The sequence below is a fragment of the Balearica regulorum genome, chromosome 1 (assembly GCF_011004875.1).
Source record: "Balearica regulorum gibbericeps isolate bBalReg1 chromosome 1, bBalReg1.pri, whole genome shotgun sequence".
Lineage (NCBI taxonomy): Eukaryota > Metazoa > Chordata > Aves > Gruiformes > Gruidae > Balearica > Balearica regulorum.
In genome coordinates, this window is record NC_046184.1 from 47,229,146 (window position 1) to 47,245,353 (window position 16,208).

Here is a 16,208-nt window from a genome sequence, read left to right on the forward strand (position 1 = left end):
GAAAACAAACAAACAAGCAAAGGCATAAAAATATAAAAAATACCAGACTGGGACTTTGAGGCAGTAAATTCAGAGCATGTCTTTGGTGGGTTTGTGGTTTGTTGTGGGGTTTTTTTTTTAATCAACAAATACATTTCAGGGAATGAATGTTATCTCAGTCTTTTAGCATTCTTCTGAGAGTCTTGGGCAATTTGTTTGCACATGGAAAGTCTTCCTATTTTTTTTCTCATTCTTGTTTTTGGTTGATTGCCATATTGTCTCCTAGTCAATATTTTCAGCACGTAACAGATTATGCGAGTTAAGCAGAAGCTCACTGTCGCTTTTCCTCATGGCTCCTTTAATGCTCTCCTATGAACACAGTTTCTCTCTGTGATATCAGTAAATCTTCAGATAAATTTGAAAACCCCTAGATACCCCATAGTATTAGTATACTGATAAATACTTTTGCTATACCCATTTTTCACAAGGACTTCCCACTGACTTCAGCAGGAGTTAAGCAAGCTCCTGATGGACATACTTTGTTTATTATAAAGCAATCTCGACAGGATTTCTGCAAACAATATGGACATAAAATAACATTTTTAAATTACTGTTTTCAATCATTTTCTAGTTGTTTATTACCCCCTGTTATTTTTTCAGTTACAATGCACCTGTCTACCCAGATGTTCTATCGAGTGGTTTTGGGAAGAGTATTTCTTTACCTTCTCTATAGTGTATTAACATACTGAAGTCCATACCTAGTAGTAGCACTGCAGAAATGGACAGTGTATGTAGATGCAAGTACACGAAGAAGTAGTTTATACATGAAAATATATACTTGTAAATATATGTATTTATGTATAGCATATGTAACATACACCTTGTAATAATATGGTTACCATTTACAGAGAAGAATAAAAAAGAAATTCTGAGCATCGCTGTAATTCTTGGATCAAAACAGAACTGTAAAGTGCAAATTCTTTCATTAATTTTTCCATGTGTTTGTCACAACATATATTATCCTCATTTTTATTCAGTAGTCTCACTAAATTTTTGATCTTTCTTTTTAATCTAAAAAGAATTAGCAAATCATTTATAATCTCACAGTACCACGGAATTTGAATATCTTCTAAAAAATCAAGTGTTCTTTATTATCTTCCACTATAAAATAGTAAACTGATGTGGCCTACCATGGACCTTTCAAGTAAAATTTATTGTATAATTCTTTAATCATAGTTAATTCAGGTAGTGCCAAACAAAAATGAAGCTTGTCTGTCAGTCACAGCATAACAGTTATTAAAGACTTGCTTTCAGGATGCAGGAAGATGTTAATACTAGGGAATAACTTTTGTTAAGCTGTGCTTTCCTCATAGAAAGTGGAGAGCAGATTCTGCATATATGAAGTGGAATTCATCTCACTTTGGCATCTGGAAGTTAAGATTTCAGTATAAAGTCACCATCAAATGTCCTCCTTGTCATGAGAGGAGAGTGGACCTCCAAGGAGAAAGTCACCACAGCCTAAACCATCTATGATCATTGGGATGAATCCTCAGATGAAGCTATTTCTCTCTTTCATTAACTATGTGGCCACCTTCAACGAAATAGCTGATTTTCAGGTAGCTAATTACAGGTAAGAATAATCCAGTCAGATTCTGGTTTATTGTCTGAGAGACATGTAACAAGAATGGTTCAGACAGTAATAGATTTAATAAAGAAAACTAAACATGGGACCTACACATTAAGATTTCATAGCTTAGTTTAGATGTTGACTATTCCATTCACTTTTCATTACTATCATTTATAAGGAAAGCCATCAAGTCATTTCAATACTAAGGAAGATATAATGCAGTTTGTAACTCCTCGTCTTGAATAAATGTTGGTCATTGACAGTGACTGTTGGTTGGTTGTTTTTTTTTCTGAGATGTCATATTAAAAATGACAATATTCAGCAACAAGATCTGCTTTTAGAAGGTTATTTTAATGAAGAGGCAAGCTTCTCGTACTTACTGGTTCCTTGGCCTTCACATCCTGCAGTTTAGTAAAGGAAGCAAAAGAACTATCATTTTTTAATAACCTATCAAGTAATGAGTCTGTGACAGCTAAGATGTTTTTCCAGTTTAAATGTTTGGCTTCCTTGAAAAACAGTATCAGTAGCAACTTCTTCAAAACTAGCTAGCTAGTTTATTGCTGTTGCTGTAAACAGGCTTTAAAGCTTGCAGTTCAGACTTAAATTCTGTTTCTTTGAACTGATCGCTGAAATGTTCTACTTATCCATCTATGATTTTAAAGCCTTGATGATAACAACAACACACAACTCTTTTTTTTTTTTTTTTTGCAAAGTCACTTCTTGCTCGGGAAAAGATGGGAATTTAAGCTTGAGAACGGTCAAAAATACATTTCCAATCTTTTTTATTGGTTTGGTTTGATTGCTACTTTCATGCTTTCTACTCTTTGCTTCTCTTCACGATGACCCAAAAACCCATTCTAATCATGTTATAGACCTCACACACAGTCTTGATTGTGTCACCACAAGCTGATTGTTGCGTGTCAGATATACACTTTGTTAATTTATTATTCAGGCCTAGGGGAAGAAACGTAATACATTCCAGTGTATAGACAAAACAAAAACATGTACTTATGTTGTGCAGAGTCAAAATATGAGATAGTTTGAATGCTGGAAGTGGCATTTTTTGATATTCACTAACTTTAAGGGATGTCTGGCACAAAAACATACATATCAAGCACATAATCCTTTGCCTTCCTGAAAATTTTAACATTCTTCCTAAATACGCAACATATCATGCCAATCAAATAAAGGGATCCGCCTACTTTTTAGAATTTCACCATCATGTCTACAAGATACTAATTTTTCCTTACTAATTTCAGCAAACATTCTGTTGGGACTAGATCACTTACATATCATATTGTTAGCAGCTTAATACAGTGTTTCTGAAATATCATTGACACTAAAAGAATATTTTGTCTTTGTTGAGAAAAAAACAACCAAACAACAAACCCCAAACCTCTTTTCTCCCTTCACTGTAATAAATTTTTTGTAGACTTTCACAGAAAAATACAATGGAATTCCTTTCTCGGCATTACCATATTTCTTGTTGTACCCTCCCCAAGGAAATATCAAACTGAGTAACTAAAAAATACCTAGGTAACTGCTAGAATTTTATTAGTTGTCTCCTTCCAGTCATTGAAAAAATTTATACAGAATCAAAAATCTGCATGTGAAAATAAACAGCACACAAAGCAATACATTAATCCTTTGCTTGAAAATGTATACAGCTGTTAACAATTTATAAATTTGCTGTCAAAGTGTTCATGCTGGAAAGCCATTTGTGTGAAATAGCTTAGTCATTTTTTCATCAATTTATTGGGGAAATCACGTCTTAATTCTCAGAGATGGAAGACCTTTTATTTATTATGTATTAATTAAATTACTGTTAATCAGATGTCATAAAGCTGTATCTGTTATTACAAATGTTTGTGGGTTGGAATATTGTTGTATTTCTTAATGTAATAATGTCACCTTTTTTTCTTTCACCATTGTATCTGCAAGTGGCACATAATTTGTAATTATTCTTTATGTCAGAAGGATTGTCTCTAGTATTATGCTAGCAGATGACATAACTAATTTTGTCCATTTTGGTGCAGAAAATTAATTTTGAGATCTTTTCTTCTCTTCATCTATTTTATTCTCTTTGACGCTGTGCTTGCATGAATACATTTCAGCATCCAGAAGGGCCAGATAGCCACATGACATAACTGACATTTGCAATGTGAAAAAGCAACAGAACAGTAATTTATAAATAGCCTCCTATTGACAGCATAAACCCTCTCAAGAACACATCTGAACATACAGTCTAATCTGCAGCAAATCAGTTGATAATTGTGGTCAATGATGGACTGGCTGCCATGATGGGGTCCTCAGCCCACCAGAGCTATCAGGTAGGTATGCTGTTGTCATAGACCAAAGTGCTTCTGACCTACTAAGAAACAACCCCCTACATTATGTCAAGATACCACCTAGAACAATTCACTTTTTCAATGGAGAAACTAAAAGCGACTAAGAGCACGTTAAAAAAAAAATAAAAAAAAAAAATAAAGGCTTTAAGAGACAACCCTCCTGCTGCCTACTGCATCCTTGTAGTGAAGTCTTTGCCTAGAGCTTTGGTGTCTGCCACCTCCATGCCTGGAGTCGACTAAGAGAGATCCCTCTGTTATCTCTGTGTCTCAGATCTGAGCTATAACTAAATATCAAAGAAATCTGATGGCTTTTAATTATATTTACTTGCTGGAAATAAGAAGAGGGCAGTATTACAGGGATACCTACTGATAGAAACATCCTGCATTTGTAACATAGGACACATGGTACATGCCATTGAGAGCTTCTGATACCAGTGGCATTTACATGTCAGGGTATATAAAGGTTAATTAGTTTATCAGTCACCACATTCTATTTAGAAATAATTTAATATTACATTTATTATTTATTTTTCAAAATCACAGCATGTTACCATATATAAAATTAAAAGCTTATATGAGACAGTGGACGATCATTCTGAAAGAAAAGATCAAAACATACTTTGGCTCTGTGGGATTTTTATCTGTGAGATTTGCAAAAAGTAAAATTATCGGTGCAATGTGTTGCAGCCCTTCCTTGGAAGAAACTCTAACTATTTGATCCAAACGGATTTTTGACAATGAGTTTAAACATTAAAACTGTAAATAATACACAGCCCATATGAAAGCTGAGGTCAGAAGTATTTCAACCTTTCAGGCACAAATGGATCATACTAAAAGTTCACACTAAATTTATTCGGACTATCCACATTTAATCCACCTTTTGTCTCAACTTTCTGTCACCTTCTGTAAAGTTATTCAAAAAGCAATAAAAGCCAAATCTTATACTCAGTATGCCTCCCGCCTAAGTAGATTACACGCTTCTGAGTTTCCTAAGGGCAGCAATGAGGAAGTATCTTCTCTCTCACCACCCAATGACGCTGGAATCACTCCAAAGCCTTAGGAATTCAAGACAGCCTATTAACTAACTGCATGCTCATTCCCCTTCACCTATCCCTAAAAAACAATATTAATGGAGGCACAGTTAATGTCCATATCATATAGGAGGTGATAGAAGTTCCACACATGACATGTCAGAAATTTGGTCCTTCTTCCCTTCTGCATCACACAAAAGGCAGGGCAATGTCTAGCTAAAAAGTATCAGGGCAAGGCAGGACTGGTACTTTAACTATAACAGGAACAAAACCTCTTGATATAGATAATCAGAGTAGTCCAAATACTGCAGGAAGACTTGGACAGAACACCATAGAACTTGAGAAAACAAAATAATTCTTTCAAAAGAAACAACTTAAATTTCTCTTTGCCATCTGTTTCTGTATACATTTAATGTTGCTCTGTGATAAAGCTTCCTCCTTTACAGAAATGTACATAGGCATTTATTAAAAATAAAAGAAAATAGGCATCTAGACATTCATGTGATGTTTTTCAAACATACATATATACATAGTAGCTTGGATGTTCTAACTGAAATATTTCAGATACTTGAAACAAGAAAACGATTTAAACAAAGGCCACTTTAACTAGCTATGTACAACACATTTTCCTAGTATAAGTTTATGTTCCTTTTGTAATTCCTTTTTAAATACATAGGTTTTTTTCTCAGCAAGATGCCCATACCGTCAGGAAGCCTTTATGAAACATTTTAATTGGCAACAGCTGTTGAAAATTATGTCCTGTATCAATTATCATTTGTGCACTTAAAACTATAACTAGTTCCTTAATCCCTTCTGCGGAGGAATGCCATCACCTCAGTTAGCTACTGTACAAAAGTGCATACATTATAATTCAGCAATGACCTATGGTGAAAATTTCAGTTCATCCAATCATTTTACACTATATTAGTGCTCTATGACAAATTTCAGTTAAATAATTTTGAATTGAAAGGGGATAGTACTATTCTGTCATAGAATAAAAACATGAAAGGTATGATGGTTTTCAAAAAATAATTCTCTAAAAGAGAATTATTTTATTGCAAATAAGTCATTTACACCAGAGTTCTTGCTGACTTAACATGTCAGACTTCAGTAAAAATCCCATGGGAAATCGTGTGCTTCATTCTAATAACTGTACTGTTTAGACACAGCTGCCTGAACAAGGACCAATATTTAAGAAAAATAAAAAGGGAAAAAAACCCTGACACTACTTAGAACAGATATAAAAAAAAAAAAAAAAAAGCAGCCAACAAGAAGAACCAACAATGACTGACGGTAATAATCTGATAAGTAGATGGACAGCAGAGTTTATACTAGGTAGAAAATAAGCCACGAAGTTGCATTAACTCACTATTAGTTACACTAATAGAGAGAAATAGAAGACATTGTAAGAGGAATTATACACTTTGCTCACTAGGTAAGAGTGATAGTTATGGCAGATTATCCTGAACATCCCCCTGCCCCTATTCCAATTTAATAATAACATAACCCTCTGTCATTGCTCCAGCAGCAGATACTGTTTTGCAAAATCTCATTTGCAAAGTTCAAGTGCAGAATTTCAGCAGAGGTGACCAACAGGTTAGTAAGTCCTCCCCTTCTCTTAAGTCTGCCCTACACCATGGTTATGCTCCCGATCACTTAGCCTACATGCAAGTGCAAAGGCTGCAGTCCCGGTTCAGATGAAGACTGCATCTGCCCCTGCCCTTTTCTCCTGTCTTACCTCTGAAATTATTCCTCTCCCCCTAAGGGTACGCATTCTCTATAAGTGACATCTATGCTTTAAATCTGCCTTCCTGTCAGACAAATAATCATTTCTCCATTGTATATTCAAAGTCTTAAGGTTGGTAAGTGGGTATTAGTCAAAAAAATGTTTGGAATTGCAGTGAGTAACATCAGCAAGTGTGCTGTGTACACAAAATGCTGTGACAGGTAACATGTTCATCATATCAGGTCTGTAATTGTGGTGGCCTGAGACAATGGAGGTTTGAGAACAGAGGAGAGCTAGCTGTCTACCAAAATATTTTCCAAGACGAGCAACAATAACATTAACAATTTGCTTTACTGGGAAAACACGCTTTGATGTGTATATTGCAATGGCTACCGAGGAAGCAGCTGTGATACAGAAATGGCAGATTCAGGAAAAACTCCAGAGCCAAACCAAACACTGACATATTCAGTGGTAGTAATGCTTTAGACCATGATGGATGGAATGGTAAGATGGGCATTTTCAAATTCTTCAGTGTTAGTAAGCAACCAGCAAAGTTTAGGAATATCAATACAGCAAATGCTACATCTTGATTTTGGGCAGTGGGTCGTTCTTGCTAGTTGACAAATGAAGATGCAACTAGTATGTTTTATCTACCACAGGAATTTTGCTACATTGCAAAAAAACAATTCTCTATATTGTTCGTGCTATCTTTTAAAGTGCCTATGCATATTTAAGCACTGGTTATGCTATACAAGCTTTACAGGGCTCCTATTAATAATGTACAGAATGTGTCTAAAATTACATCACTTTCAATGACACAGAGAAAGCAGAATCATTTATAGCTCATTTAGAACATAGGCTTCTAAATGATAAAGTTAGAGCTGCTATTACAACTAATAGAAATTTGTTTTATCTAACTTCTCCCATTGGAATTTTCATAACCACCTTTTAGAAGCACCCTGGTTGTTTATGAGCTTTTAAGATCAAAGAAGTGAGGGGAATTCCAAGGTTGAAAGCATAATTTTTGTTGTTGTTGTTCCATGAAATTCAGTTCAGCTTTTGTTGAAAGGCAAACGTATACTATTTCCCTCCCCTGCGTTTGTTGACATCTTGCCCAGTGAAGAAATAAACACAAAGCATTCTGAGGTTGGGTTTGGACTGTCAAAACATGAACAAAGCACACTATACGTAGACCAGTGATAATAAGGTAAATTGAATAAAGGAACAAGGTACAGACAAGGAAATAATAAGCTCCTCCCTGGGCTAAAGGAGGCTGGGACGGTTACCTTCTTATGAACCCTTAGACACAGTGCATGGCTCAAACAGTTCAGTGTACCTCTTCACTACTCATGGTGGCACCATGTCAGGCAGATGCTAACCTCATTCACAATGAAAGGAAAGGAAGTCCAGATAGACTTTCAACTCCTCAAGTTGAACTCAGGCTCAGCAAAGCATCTCTTCTTTTCCTTACAGTCTTTTCCTAGTGACTATCTACTGTAACTACTTCTGTAGCTGCTCTAGCAACAGCCTGTGGAGAATTTCAGAGTTTGGACACCGTACTTCATGATTCTGAAAAGGAACATTGTAAGAATCAGTATTTTTAGCTTCTGTTTTTTAAACACCTCAACACTCCCCAGAACAATCCCCAAAATATACAAAATTATTTACAAGATAACTACCTTAGGAAAGTGGTTATCCTAAATACTATTTTTACTGCTAAAGATCTTATAGGTTAGCAACTGTATCACTTCAAACTTCATGAAGTAGTTTAGGCAATCTGTTGTCTATCTGACATTCCCATCTCCTTGCTTCTGCCAGCTCTGCTAGTTTAACCAAAGGGTTTCCAGCTTGATAAACTGGCAGCACACTAATCCAGAGAAGAAGAAAGAAAGAAAAAAAAAGGACAAAAAAGGAATGGGGGAAAAAAGGAAAAACTTTTTTGGAGTATTGCTCCCTGAGTTGGGTTCTAGGGTGTCAGGTGAGAACAGTACCAATGCAAAGGAAATGGCAAAGCGTGGCCAGGAGCCTGGAAAGGGGATTTAGGACTGCCCTTTGTGCAACAGCAAGCCTTTAGATCTGTTCAGCAATCTCATGAGACATCAGCCTTTCCTAACTTTTTGACATCTAATGATCTTTCAAAATAGACTTTTTTGTATATCATAAAACCTGGTTTGAGTATCTCTTTTCAGTTTGCCAGGAGTGAGAAAGGCAGGATGGGCTTCAATTTTCTTCTGTATTTATTGCAATAAATTTTGCAGAGAATGAACCACCCCACTTTGAAATTATACTGTAGGTCTTCCCCATTTCATTTGCTTTCATTAAATTATATTGAAGATGTCACCTCAAAAGGGGTTCTATCAAGACCTCATTTACAATGTTCTTTTATCTCAATTTACAATCAGTTCTTTTTCTTTTTTTAAATTTCTCCCTCAAACTTTCTGAAAGATAATTCAGTGACAAATGTGTTCCATTACTTAAAATATTTGAAGAGCTGAAAGGAAAAAAAAAAAGAGATGAGATGCTGAAGTGGACTCTTATATAAATCTTCACTCTAAAGAGCTAAATTGAGTACTAGATACATAATTATGCTAACAAGATGAGTGGACATAATTTTTTAACAAAGAAACCTGAAGCATTTTAGTGTCCATTGACAATATGAGGATTTGTTCAGCTTATGCTTTCAAGTAATTTTCTAAAATTGCTTATCAATGAATGCTTCAATAAGTAGTTAGTCAGGCACAGGCTGATAGCGTCTCTGAAATATCACCACATCCTCCCTGAAGAAGCTACTGAACAAATGAAATAAATTGTTAACCTATCAACTGTGCTTTGCCCTAGCAAGGGATATTCTAAAGAGGGCACAGCATCTTGCAAAACTAGTTCTAGCCAGCTAAGCAACAGAGATAGGGAAGACAAGAAGGGAGGAATTGCTGTCTGGAAGCAAGGTTAATGCTGGATCACAAAGATCAAGAGTAATGGGAAATTAACTGGATTAATGCAAAGGAGAGAGGCAAGAGAGAGATACAGAGAATGGTGTCCAGTAGCATGTGCACACACAAGTTTTAATTGTGAGAAGACGAAGGAAGCTGACTGCAGAGAAAAGACATTCCATGATTCAGATAAAAAACCATATGAATCCTAAAATATTTGCATGATCATAACTTAAGCCCCAAAACTGTTCTAGAACAGAGATAATGAGTTTCCAGCTGGGGCCACCTGAAGAGGCTCATAGCCATGTCTGTTGTCCATCACAACCCTCCCACTAGAGCTGAGCTGCTTGTCTTATCTCCAAACCACATGAGTCATGATGAATTAGACCATAAAGATAAAGGCCTTGTTAAACCATCGAAGATAACCCACCTGAATGTGATTGAACAGTTTAGGAAGAAATAATTCAAAAATTTGTTGCAGCTGAAAAGGTCTTAACCCATGGCAAAGGATTTGTGATGAACAGCAAGCGTGGGCCAAAAACCTGCAGTGAGCCCAGCTGAAGCCAAACAAGGCCGGGTATCTGTGACTGAAGACCAAGGCAAGGCCCAAGAAACAATGACACTAGTTTTGTGAGACACATCTATGGCAGGATAGTGATTATCCAAAGAGGGATGTGACACCAAAAAGACACTGCAAACTACTTGTTGTCTTTAGTTCACAGAAAGTCAGACTGAGTCAATGTTCAAATTAATCCTATGTTTCTTTATTTCACAGATCCAGATGTCTTTGCAGGTGGGGATCCTTTCAACATAAGAGCAATTCAGATGACTTCATAGCTCAGGGAGGATAAAAAGGCAGTTTACTTCTAACAAGGCACTTCATAAGCTGAATGGATACCTCAGTGACAGCTGAATGAAGGCATTCTTCCTTCTGCTATGCCAACAACTCTGATGTTTGGAGAAATACATATTTTTAGCATTCTTCTGTGACATGTTCACATTCAGTTTGTCACTTCTGACTTTTAAAGAACCGTGTATGTACCCGGTTTTGTAATATGTAGATGCATATGTATACAATCTACATAAGTGACTATTTTTGTATGTATTGTTTACACATATGATGATTGGGAGTTTGTAATATATTTTACTGTAAGTTAGATGTAGATAATACAGGTTAGACCTATAATAAGGTACATGACAGTATTTCTTATGTGCTATACATATTCATTACATGATCACATACAATACAAACTGTCATATATGCATTTATATACTAAATAAATGCCCACCATGCACAAATGCTCTAGCAGAAAGAAATATGCTTAAGTTGCAGTCAAGTACTCAAAAATTTTAAGCACTGGCATTAAAGTTTTCCATGGTACTTAATTCAATGAAAATTAATTTGATTCAGTATATCCATAGCAAGGTGCATTCCCCTCCTTACATCAGACCCCCGTCTCACGCGTGCAGGAGATAACGCTCGGTTTCGCCAGAGCCACAGAAGGTACTGAGGCATTGCAGACACTGTGTGTTACAAATTTCAAGTAGTCACTGCTGAAATTCATAATCTCCTCTTGGACACCTAAACTTCCACAAAAAGCGCTACAGATGAGTTCAATTCCTAACAATGGGATTTGCTGACACCAGCAGGTTCAGGAGGAACTGACTTAAAGTAGTCAGAAATATGAACAAAAGGGTAGGATTTAGGTAGTATTAGACTATATTCAGATGTATAAAATCTGCATAAAAAATACAATATTAATTAGAACTGCAACCAAAAGCCTGATCCCCTTCTCCCACTGAAGCCTTCAACATGAATGCTTGCCTTTGTCTGGGCTGCTGTAACTCATACGAGCCAGCACAAAATGGAACAACTTAAACAGGAAATACTGGGAGAATTTCAGTTTAGAATAACTTGGCAGGACTTTCCTGACAAATACATGTTGAGGACTCCATCAAGTGCAGGCATCTTACAGGGGTGTTCTGGCCACCGGGACACCCAGCTGCACTTCGTGTGTTGTTGTACATGCTCTGACCAGGGCTACCAGATGGGACCTCACAGTGGAAAAAGCTGAAAGACTGCCTTTTTCTTAATTTTGGTAAGGTGTGAGGGAGGCACATAACTGCAGGGCTTTCAGGGGCAGTGTAAGACATGATGGGAGTATAGGTGGCTGGGAAGTGCCTCCAGTCAAAATGTTACTACTTCAGAATTTAATCATAATTTTGTGAATATTCAGAAGTTCTTAAAGCTTGTCTTAGGTGACTACAATGACATTTAGGTACAAAGTCTCCTTCATAAATCTAGTGCTTATTACTTTTTATTATTTTTATTACTTATTACATTTTTTCAGTGTGTGTCCATTTTATATCTTCTCTCCTATGTAAGATACTACCCTTTATAGAAGACACATTTTTAAATTTAATCTTTTGCTATATGCCTTTTATCACCAGATATTCAATTGCTTCACAAGCTGACATATTACTGAATTTATCTCCACACGCTTTTGTAGGGTGTCCTGGTTTCAGCTGGGGTAGAGTTCATTTTCTTCCTAGCAGCTGGTGTAGTACTGTGTTTTGGATTTAGGATTAGAATAATGTTGATAACATACTAATATTTTAGTTGTTGCTAAGCAGTCAAGGACTTTTCAGCTTCTCATACTGGCCTGCCAATGAGAAGGGGAGGGGCACCCAAGAAGTTGGGAGGGGACACAGCCAGGACAGCTGACCCAAACTGGCCAAAGGGATATTCCATACCATATGACATCATGTTCCGTATATAACTGGGGAGTTGGCCAGGAGGCAGCATGGCTCAGGAACTAGCTGAGCATCGGCTCTGGGTGGTGAGCAATTGTGCTGTGCATCGCTTTTTTAATATTCTTTATTATTATTATTGTTGTTGTTGTTATTATTACCACCATCCTCTTCCTTTTCTGTCCTATTAAACTGTCTTTATCTCAGCCCACGAGTTTTACCTTTTTTCTTTTTGATTCTCTCCCCCATCCCACTGGGGGGGGGTGGGGGTGGGTGAGTGAATGAACGGCTGTGTGGTTGTTTTAGCTGCCTGCCAGGTTAAACCACAACATAGGGAGAGAACTCCCTTTTACAAACCAAAGCTCAAAAAGGTTTAGGCCAAAGCTATCCACTCATTTAAGTTCACACACTGGCTAACTGAATTGATATCTATAGACATGTCCAAAGCAGGACATCCATAAACTTCCTTTGCTCAGCCCTTGTGCAAAACAGATTACAGAAGATTGAATTAGCAAACGAGGAACATGCACTGAGTAACCACTTTTGTAAACTGCGGTTTTTGTGACTTGCCCAACATCACGTAGGAATTTTGTGGCAGTGGCAGGGAAGACATCCATGCTATTAGGATGGTTCTCCCTTAATCATACATTATCCACCTGTAATTCACCTCTCCATTCACTATTCCCTTTTTAATTTCTAAAATGAATAGTACAAAAGATGGTTAATTAGGTGCTCTACAAAGTCTGAGCATGCTCCATGAAGACCTTCCCTTTGAAAGTGATTGGGGTGGGGCTCATGTCATCTACCTTAAGCTATTTAAAATGTAGATGTGTAGTCAAAGATAATTTTCTGACCTTCCTCTGTAATCAGTGGCATAAGATAGGCACCTCCAAAAGAGTGACTAATCCCATACTGAAAGCTTGTCTAAGGCTGAATGAATTGCCCTCTGGAAGTGTTTAGGTGTATCCATTAACTACAGAGAGTACCTAGATGACTAGGTACTAGATGATTTTCAATGGCTGAAGTTGAGTAAGATGAAGCTGAACTTTTATGTTTTACCATGTACCTGAATCTTATGGACAGTATGAGTGTCAGTAAAAGTAAGTACTGTGACCATTCGTAACTCTAGTTCCAAAAATAACTCAGATCTTTGTCTGACACCTGTAGTGGCCTTCAAGGGTAAACAAACATGCTTAGTTGTCTACCTAGACCTTAAAGTACCAGAAGTCTGGGAAAGTGCGGTGAAGTCAATACCAATTCTAAATTTTTGTTAGGAAACTGGATTTGTACAGAGGTCTCTGATAAAACAGGATACTAACAACAAAGTGGCCCCAAGAGATACAGGCAATAATCAAGTTAAGTATGCTTAGTCCCTTAGCAATCAGTACAGAGGAAGTCTGTCAACAGGTAATGTTCAAGTGAAACAACAGTTCAGAACATGAATTTACCAATAAGGAAGCCAACAGGAACAGGAGCAGCTGAAAATTGGCGTATGATCCTGCACTTATAAATACCACTAAGCCACTCTCTGATTAGTAAGCAGAATCTTCCTATAACAAATGAGGTATACTTTACATCATCCAAAAAAATGCCCCAACTGTTGCTCTGAAAAATTTTGTAGTTTAAAGTGCTTTCACAGTGGACACTACCCTCTGTAGAAATAATTCTTTTGAATTTGGAGGAGGTTGGGGAAAGCAAAGGAAGGTGTTCCACATGAATGAAGGAATCTATTAACACAGAGCCAATTGCAGGTTCAAGACCCAAGGGCAGACTCTCTTAAAAATTAGTAGTCTTTGCTCAACTACTGAGGTCGTGCATCCTTACAAGTTAAAGGTAAACATATTTATACTTGTCCAAAACAAAACTTGGTCTAATAGATTATTACTTTTTTTATAAACCTGATTTTTTTCCCAAACAAGACAATGTTATGCTTTTGCATGTTTAATTTAAGCCTTGTTAGTTTTATATTACTAAAAGGAGGACGAAAGAAATATCTTGTGCTTTTCAAGAGAGCTGATTATATTTTCCATTATGATGGGAAATTCATAACTCTGAATTCTTTACATTAATGAATGTGAACAGATAAGGGTGGAGAATAAAGAACGCAAATTAATCAGATTGACAGGTTTGACCCTCAAATAGACAAATTATATTTATGTATTTCATTCACAGCACATATCTATCTCTGTACAAATATATTTTCCTCCTATCATTAGTCTGCAGCTGACTAATGAGCGTGGAAAAAAAAAACAACAAACCCCAACCCAAATCCAGCAAAACAGAGGTTTACATCACCTCCAAGATTACAACATAAGAATTAAACTGGTAGCCTGGCTTCTTCTAATGCTAAGGCACCAAAAATGTATGTCCAGCAACCATCTAAGCTACAAATGAAATGGTTCAAATTGACAGATGCAAACATGTACTCAGGTAGACAGGTATGAGAGTGAAATAGGAAAAAGTTGGTGAAAGAGAAAGACATCTTTAAATAAAATGCATTTGAGAGGTGCGCCAACCTTGCACTGGAAAATTTTCTTTCAAGTTTAGTGTCTTTTATTCCTCTCCACATGACATCAGGACTTAGCTTTCATAGCATTAAAAATATAATTACATGAAAACTTTATTATTATTACCAGTGAAAGCCTTCCTTTCTGATTTTTGGTTTCAAAAGTTGACTTGCTTTCCTTATGTTCACCTCACAAAACCACCTCAAGATACACATGGCATTTTCTTATTTATTTCCCTTCCTTTGATGTTACAACCCTCCTCACAAGCCATTTTTAACATTATGAAAAATTTTAGACTGTTGAAAATTCCTCAGTGAATCATGTGAAATCAAACCTAAACAATCTACAGTGTATTCTCATTTCTCTGCGTGGCAGCCAGCTCCAATGGACTGGACAAAAATTAGAATCAAGGAACTCCCAGATTTTAATCATACCTCTCCTTCTAACTGGCTTTCACACTCGAAACTTCTACTGATTTTACACTGTCTAGTCATGCCCTACTTATTTTCCTGAGGCCTGTAAATATTATCACCCAAATTACTGCTGAGGAAAACTAGGTATGCTTATCAGTTGTCTGAGGTCACAAACAAGTCGGTATCATTATCGCTATTGCAACACGTGCACCTTAAGCGCATTTCTGGATAGGTCGAGACAGGAAAAGGCAACTAGTGGGTCATTCTGGTGCCTATTTGGGCCAAGTTCCAGAAAGGTACTCAAAAAAGTTTTCTTTGGACAAAGGTCCTCAAAAAATGCAACTTCCAGAATCAATAATTAGCTTTTGGCTTTTATATTTGTGTAACACATATGTATGAGAAAAGATTTATGAAAAAATTCTCATTTCTATTGAAAGAATTTTGCAGGTCCATGGAAAATTTACAACCCTGGAAGGTAAAATGGAATCACCAGAATTTGCATGAAAACTATATTGCACTCAGTTCTAAGTAATTTTTTCTAATGGGAGACACAGGCATGGAATAAGTTGATTTAAAAAGACTAGACACAAACTGATCTCATAGAAATTTTCGGAGAACTCTTCATGACATTTGTCTGTAATAAAGTATCTTACCTACCTGAAAATTACACTGAACTGTATTTGTTTAGTACCTACATCCTCTAGAGGATGGTTCTGGCCTTTGTTACACAAATAAATTTAGTCATCTATTTTCCCCTCTAATTCCATGTTGTTGCTCACTCTTTCTTTCTGTTTGTCCTGAATCCATTTGACTTTGTTGTGTCCTGTGTGATATTTGGGGAACTGCTAGCAGGGTAAACCTGCAGAAGACGACAGAAAGTCACCATCCTGAGAGTG

General features: G+C 36.6%; 1 protein-coding gene and 1 long non-coding RNA gene across 2 annotated transcripts in view; one reads left to right on the top strand and one right to left on the bottom strand.

Annotated features, from left to right (window-relative positions):
- The window catches only part of LOC142600988 (uncharacterized), a 76,303-nt gene that overhangs the window by 58,043 nt on the left and 2,052 nt on the right, over window positions 1-16,208 (top strand). Inside the window, exon 2 of the long non-coding RNA XR_012834525.1 lies at window positions 10,417-10,675. This is a non-coding gene — a long non-coding RNA (uncharacterized LOC142600988). The remainder of the gene's footprint in view (window positions 1-10,416; window positions 10,676-16,208) is intronic.
- The window catches only part of RASSF9 (Ras association domain family member 9), a 28,912-nt gene that overhangs the window by 5,929 nt on the left and 6,775 nt on the right, over window positions 1-16,208 (bottom strand). The gene's annotated exons all lie outside the window — the stretch shown is intronic.